Raw genomic sequence first — 8,168 nt, forward strand, 5'->3', positions numbered from 1 at the left:
TCTTGGCAAAGGAGAAATGTTCACTAACAGGGATGTAAACAAATTTGTGCACAACGTTTTTAGAGAAATAAGCTTTTTGTATGTATCTTTTAATTCAGCTCATGAAACATGGGACCAACACTTTACATGTTGCATTTATATTTGTATTCAGTATATAACTACACTTTAGTCCGCACTGCTTTATGCTAGAAACAATCTATAAAATGCAGTGGAAAGAAGTGACCGATGCATATGGCATATCTTTAATTTGTCTCCATGATATTCAGAGGCTGCACTACAACCCATAGGAGACAACAAAAATATTTAGCATGGGATGAAACCTAATGTGTGATTATGTCATTATCAATTGATGTTAGACATTTAACAGGATATTAAACAACATAGTAACTCTAAATCAGTCAGCAGCAAGCCAGGTAGCCAAGAAGGAAGGGAAATGAAGGGCCAGCGTTATGGGCGGGACTTTGGGGTCTGGCCCGCCCTACCGTACCTCCTCGCCCGTCCAAATAAAATATTGAAATATTTATCATTTATTTGACCGAGATGGCGCCAACAGAAAGATGAACGCATCCGAGTGAGCGAAACAGCGCCCCTCTGTTTCAGTATGTGTAGAGCATGTATCTGATGCTGTCTGGACCAAATGAGTATGGCATGACAATACTATTTCTGGCCAGACAGCATCCGATACAGACAGTACATGGGCTACAAATAGAGAGGCGCCGTTTCGCTCGCTCGGCTGCTTTCTCCGGTGATATCGTTTCGGCAGAGAGGAAGAGGCGAAACGAGAAGGATTACTCTATTTGCCGCTACCTGGGGCGGCAGGTAGCCTAGTGGTTAGAGCGTTGGACTTGTAAAATCGAATCCCCAAACTGACAAGGTAAAAATCTATCGTTCTGCCCCTGGTAGGCAGTTAACCCACCGTAATTGAAAATAAGAATTAGTTCTTAACTGACTTAAGCTTGTCGCCTGTTTTCCCGCCTTTGGGACAAAGACGGAGACATAAGCATCTCGTCATTATAGGCTACAGATCTCTGGTCTCAGCCTCTTGCGAATTAGAAAGGAAAGTTTGCGGGTGACAGTGCACTGTTAGAATGCTGCATTGCTCTAAAGTAAATGGATGTTTCGCCAAAATTATATATATAATTACTCCTGTTTAAATGAAATCATTCAAAATACTTCACAAGAGAGCAGGATTTAGCCACAGAGGATTTTTTTTTTAATCCTGTGGATTGTTTCAAATCACCAGTCTGCGCGTGGCATTAGGTCTAGCTGATTGAGTTGCGGCTGTCAGTAAAAAGCGTCTAAAATATGTGTGAAGATAATGTGTCTTATTTAAAATATTGCATCAAGAAGAAGAGGTGGGGGAAAATATGAAAAACAGCTTTCTGTCCCGAGCTCACTGGCGCAGGAAACCGAGGGCCTTCAATAGGCTAGTTGATACAATGCTGCACGTTTGCTAGCTACAGCGTCCAGACGGATCAAGTGATGATTTGATACGATGTTGCACTTCTGTAGCACTAGCTACGGTCAAGTCAGATAGAAAAGGAGGCAGACAGTTTGAGTAGATAGATGGATGTGATTGAAAGAACCGGACTTTTCCTCAGGATATTTTCTACTGTTTGTATTTGTCGGCTTTAGGCTTATGTATTTTACTTAGTTGACGAGGGTTATAGGTTATATGCTCTCATTTCTTTAGCCGCCAATGGATCACATGGCAGAGGCTAGTGCTTTCGGTCATTGTTGAATTTTAACTTTTAGATTTTTATCATTTTACTTCAGATTTTTATGATTAACCATGTGACAATGATTTTGAGAAACTAAAACGTTATTTTTGATGTGCAACTGTTTGAAGAAAATGCGCATAGGAGTGCGATCACACTTAGGAGGTCCTGTGAAAAAACGTGCCACCCTATAGAAATCAAAGGCCAGTCGAACTGATTCGTTCTGCCGCAGGGTCTGAGCCTTTGTTACACAGTACAGGCTGGCAGGAGCGCTCAGCTTTTCAACAACACATCAACAACAGTACTTCAACAACATGACTATAAATTGAGCATTTAGGTAGTATAAAATTAAATTGTAAAAAATGACTTAGAATTAAATAATCATGAAACGAAAAATGCCTTATTAGGCTATACAGTGCCTTTGAATGTGTTTGGCCAGTCTTTGGTTTGAGGATTATGTGGTGAGCTGTGCATGCCTAGTTAATTTAGCCTAGCAGATGCTCTTATATTCCCCTGCCCTAATCACAGTCAACACATCTATTTTGTAACAACAATATCATGGAATAAAATAGAATCAATTAGAAAATGATAGTTTCACAAATGATTTTATTTTACAAGTGCATATAGGTCTACCTGATGATATGCGGATGCTATGTTAATAAACAACTAATGGCTTTTTCACGAATTCATTAACGGTAAGATATTTCAGTTGTAACTGGTTCTGTTGGGCTCAACTTTAGCACTGTTCCAAACTTAGACTATTCTTTTTTTTTAAACAAAAATCAAAACATCTCCGGTGCTGCAGCATGCGCTCATTCATTGTCATGCTCTATTGTGGTATGAAAAAACATTCTGCTTGTCCCCAGTCATATAAAATCACGTAGACTTCCATGAAATGCGTTTATTAAAAGGTATTTTTTTCTCGGACCGCAAATAAGATGAGAAATTCATGCAGTGCTTTTATTATAATGGGTATATTTTGACCCTTTGTCCGCGGTGACCTGCAAATCCACAATCTTCTGGCTACTTTGCCATGTAATGCTTACAAAACGAATAACAGGTTCTAAAACTGCATATCTACGGCTATGGTCTGTCCTAGGAGTGAGGGTAAACGGTAGGCATGTTCTCTGCTATCCACTTTATGTTTTAAGTATTATTTTGGGTATAGGGGAGGGTCACATGTTTTTTCAAGCGTTCATGAGGGTCGGGGGAAAAAAATATATTTCAGCGATCCAGTTTTCTCTAGGTTTCCCACATTACAAAACATGTGCAGTCTCTTACTACAGTAATTTATTTCTTTAACCTCTTGAGATGGGAAAACGTTTTTTTATGAAGTTGAACATATGCTCTTTATGCCAGAATGTTAAAATTAGGCGAAATCAAAAGTTTTAGTTGGTTGCTGAGTTGGTGAAATGACCCAGGATTTCTGCATTTTGACCAAAATTCATCAGTATACTAAAGATTCTGCTATAATGGTTATTTATGATACAAAGATTACAAACATCTGCCAAATGTATAACTTGTCCTTCCTCTTTAATGTCCCCTTGAATTTCTCCTTTAAAAAATGTATATCCAAGCCAGTGCAGGTGTCCAGTTTCACCTGTCTCCTGTCATGCCAACACTGGCCACCAGCTGGAGTTCCTGTCTACCTGGCACTGCCTGCTACCAGCAAAACGTCCTCCCTAATAGTTTAGAACCTAATTGAGGCCAGAGGTTAAACGCCAGCATATCCTCAATGCAAACCACAGGGAGCCGCAATCAACCAACTGCATCTGGAACATCCAATACAGATCAGTGATCCTGTTGTTCATGCTGTTAGATTACATTTCCCCTACATGAAACTGAAAGACAATATTTCCATCAAATGTCATGGCTTAGTTGTATTATACGATGTGGCAGTCTAGTAAAAATGGATATGGTTTCAACACAATCCAAGATAAGTTTGATCTGTAAGTTCTGGAAACCATGTACTCCACTGTGTGTCTGGTCATTCAAGCTCAAAGTTTTAATCTTAAGAATAGAAGACTAATGTTATTATGATGGGCGATTCTGAAAAGTGAAATACGCCTATACATGCAAAAAGCTATACATACATGCATGCCTTACAAAAGAAATAGCATGGGCTACCTCTTTAAACCTTGCCATTTAAATGAAACATTGAAACTGAATCCAAAGTGAGTCTCTACGGGCCAGTTTCTTTCCTTAGCAGACTGTCATGTGGACAGCTGGATCTTTAACATTCTTTCCACAGCTGAACTTGTGCTATGAGGAAAGACAAATAGATTGCTTATTGGGATAAGAAACGGGATAAATCCCACCTGCTGTAAATTATTCACACTTGACAAGCCTGTTGTGCATTAGTTTAGGCCAGGGCTGTTCAATATTGGTCCTGGAGGGCCAAAACACTTCTGGTTTTCATCCTCTCCTTCTAATCAGCGACTGATTCAGGTGAGTGCAATTAACTACCAAGTAGAAACAAAACTCAGAAGTGTTTCGGCCATCCAGGACCAGAATTGAACAGCGCTGGTTTCATTGGAGAAGCGCTTTGTCCACAATACGCTCAACGTGCCTGGATTTGATGATCTACATCGACATTTTAGGAGAAAAACCCGGGTCACCTCCCCGAAGCTGTCTCACACTCAATGCACTAAATATAGCCCAATGTGTAGTAATAGTTAGTGCTAACCGGGATCCAACCTTAATGGTTAGTGCTATGTGGGATCCTTGGGACGTCCCTACCCTAAACCCTAACCTTATCCACTACCCTAACCATAACCCTTACATTAACCATTTTAAATTAAACGTCAGAGTTGAGAAGTCCAAAGGATTGCGGATAGCACCGACCAACGTGTAATCCGAATTGAGACATTGTTGGGAAGCGCATTGATGGTTAAGACAAAAATATAATGTTTTTCTGCACATAACCAGGGACGCAACTTTCACTGGGGACGGGGTGGACATGTCTCTCCCACATTCTGAAATTGCATTTTTGTCCCCCCAGTTTTATCAGTGGAATGTGATACAAACTAACGGTGTGCTTTAGGATCATGCGGGCACCTCCGAGCGGTCGGGTAGGCTGTTTGGAGTGTTTATCTGACAAAAAATAAATCAATCAAAAAGTGTGTCCCCCACACTTCTAAAACCAAAGTTACGCCCCTGCACATAACTGATCCGAGGTCAACAGATGTTAATACATCGCCATGAGCATCTGACAGACATTTTTTAATGTTTTCTGTTTTTTATCTGCAATATTCTAGTCGCTCATAGCATAGGCTTACGATAATGCCGAGACTGTATGTCTCTGTCTACACAGGCAGCCCGATTTTTATTTTACTAGGCAAGTCAGTTAAGAACAAAGTCTTATTTACAATGACAGCCTAGGAACAGTGGGTTAACTGCCTTGTTCAGGGCCAGAACGACAGTTACTGACCCAATGCTCTAACCTGCAGCCCAAATTCTGATATTTTTTTCCACAAATTGGTCTTTTGACCAATCACATCAGATCTTTTCACATCAGATACTTTTCAGAGCTGATCTGAAAAATACATCAGAATTGGTCTGCCTGTGTAAACACAGTCTATTTAGCTCAAATTATCATTTCCATTTGTTTAAAATGGCAGGTTGTTTCTAAGAACCACCACTAGATGACAGCATTTTGTTAAAGTTGACCTGTGTATTGAGAGTTTATTTGGCTATAATAAGGACCCCAAATAAGGACCTGCACGAGGACTAGAATCTCTGATCACATAAAACGACAGTCGAAAAAATGTATCCGATTTTAAGAATGACGTTAGAATATAGCCTATCATTTAAAGGCCAACTGTAGCCCGGTTGCCGTCTCTTTTCAGTTATTGCATTCCACTCCTTATCACTCCTGTTATATGCCAAAGATTTCAGTGGAATGTTACATAAAAAAGACTGGTACCCAGACTAGGCCAACTGTAACCTGATTGGTGAATCAATAGTATGGTGTTTGATTAAGGAGAGGAGCTGTGATGAAATGAGCAGCTTAACTGGTAATGTAGGCCAGTCTGAAGAATGTAGAAATAGAATGTAGAAATCCTATCATGACCAGGTAAGCTAGTCCTACACAGCAACACTGCACCTTATACATTTTAATAAAGGCAATGTCTACAACAAAGGGTTTGTTAGCTAATATCATTTTGTAAATGTGTGTGTGTGCCTGAAATCGCTTGATAGGTAAATTGCACCCAAAAGCCCTGGGTAGCCAACAACTTGATAAGGCTACATTTAATAACCCTTCTTTATTAACAGTAGCCTGTCGAGATAAGCAATAGACAAACGTAATAACAATATAATCACCTTCAGTTATTAATTAATGATTTAGCAGGAATAAATACAATTAGGCTACTGATATTCACAAGCAACTATAGTTGGCATGACAGACAAATAGCCAAATAGCTTCACGTGCTTCCAAAGTAACTTAATTTCATCATAAAAAAAATGAGGCTACTGTATCTGTATTGTCTATTATCTGATGACCTTTAGGCTGACATGATGAAATATATATTTTTAAATGCATTAGCCTACATTAAAACTGTACATGAAATAGGGCGCTTGGGATAGTGTGGAAAAGCTATTATTGGTGTATTTTTTAACCACATGTATATGGATGCCTCGGGACCTGTGCTCCTTGGGGTGTGATCTTTATAAGTGAAAGTGCATTGTTGTCCTGGGGGAGGAAGTGCTGTAGGCTAATTGTGGCTGTCCAGGTGTCCATAATGAAAACTGCACAAAGACAAGGAATACGGATTTATTAGAGAAAATATTATTGCCACCCAAAGATGGATATGATATTTACAAAACGTTAGGATAATATATAGGCCTGTGGCCTATAACAAAAATGTGAACTTGTCTTGCTCTCAAAATGAATAAGACTATTCATATTTTTGTTAGGCTACTTTATATATTCGATGGTGTACATTTTGATTTATGTCAAATCAATTCAATGACAAGGCATTGAAATAGATCTTGACGCATAGTATTCCCACATACTACCCAGATTCGCGATGAAGACTCGGGAAATTAAATATAATAACTATTATGACTGTTCAATGTATGTTATTGTCTCATTTTGGCATTGCTAAGACGATGTTTCTGGTTTAATGACAAGTCCTATACATTCGTAATTTTGACAGCTGTACTTTCAGGGAGAGGTAATAAAACACGGTCTGTTTGGACAGCTCTGGAGCGTTGACAAAACTGGAATCCATCAAGATGATACTTGGGGTGTGAAATGTCGCTCTGCAAGAACACGCCCGATCATAACCTTGATTTAATTGTTTTGTTAACGGCCATAAATCAGGTAGAGAACATTATGGCTGATGTGGACTATAACAATACTTTTCAGAAGTTAAAATAAGGCTGTGTAATATTCTAGGCCTATTGAACGTTATTCAGCTCTAGTAGGCCAACTCTGGGAAGTAGAGGTGCTAAGGGTGCTGCAGCACCCCCTCGCAATTGTTTCCACAGCGGCTTGTTATTACAACAATTTTACAGTGTGTGACATTGTTACAGATCTATCGCCTCGGCCCTTAGAGAGGCTCTGCTTTACCTCAATGGTGAAGGGTTGCGCTAAATACATGCAAAATTGATCACTCTAGCACACAGTCGCAGACAATACTTAAAGAGAGCCTATAACTTTAGTTTTTTTGGCCCACGGGGTTGCCAAGTGACCTGGGCCATCGGTCACATGGGCGTCATTACACAGAGTGCGCACTGTTCCTCGAATCTTCTCGGCCTCATGGGATGCCTGCCAGGACACTGGGAGAGGAAAAGAAGTAATGGTTTGTTATGATGACCTTTTACGTTTCCATTAGTCTCCTCTCTTATTTAGCGCTGTAACCCCGGAGTACTCAGCAAATGTGATTTAACCCTGTGTACATTGACCCAGCGAGTAATCAGAAGGCCCTAAATGCACCAGTCACAAGAGGCGAAGAGGGGAGCGACTTTAATCTGCAACGGGGCTGTTTTTATGTAAACACAGAGGTTGTTAATGTACAGACACTGGGACACCATCATATTTAAAAGCTTCCATTAAATAAGTCCTTCGATTGTTTAAACGACAGGGCAGACTGAGGCGAGTGTAGTTAGTCTACCACTCCTAATGTCCATCTAATGACCACGTAATGTTTTATCTATACTCTTCTGTGCGGCAAAGGTACGAGAACAGTATAATTATTTGACCACAAATGGAGAAAAGAAGAAAAAAAAATCGCCCACACTGTAGCCTTTCAGGATCTTCCTTTTCAATGATGTGATTTTAATGATGATTTTAATTCTGGTTAATTATTTTTATTTGAGTTTAATATGGCCTAAAACCACAATAACTGTGGAGACTAGGCTACATTCAGGTTTGGTTGTTGGCATTATAAATCTGTATGTTTCTGTTGGAGTGGTAAGTATAGGGTTTTGCTCTCTTTTTTCTCA

Source organism: Salvelinus namaycush, chromosome 24 (assembly GCF_016432855.1).
Source record: "Salvelinus namaycush isolate Seneca chromosome 24, SaNama_1.0, whole genome shotgun sequence".
In the NCBI taxonomy this organism is placed as follows: Eukaryota; Metazoa; Chordata; class Actinopteri; order Salmoniformes; family Salmonidae; genus Salvelinus; species Salvelinus namaycush.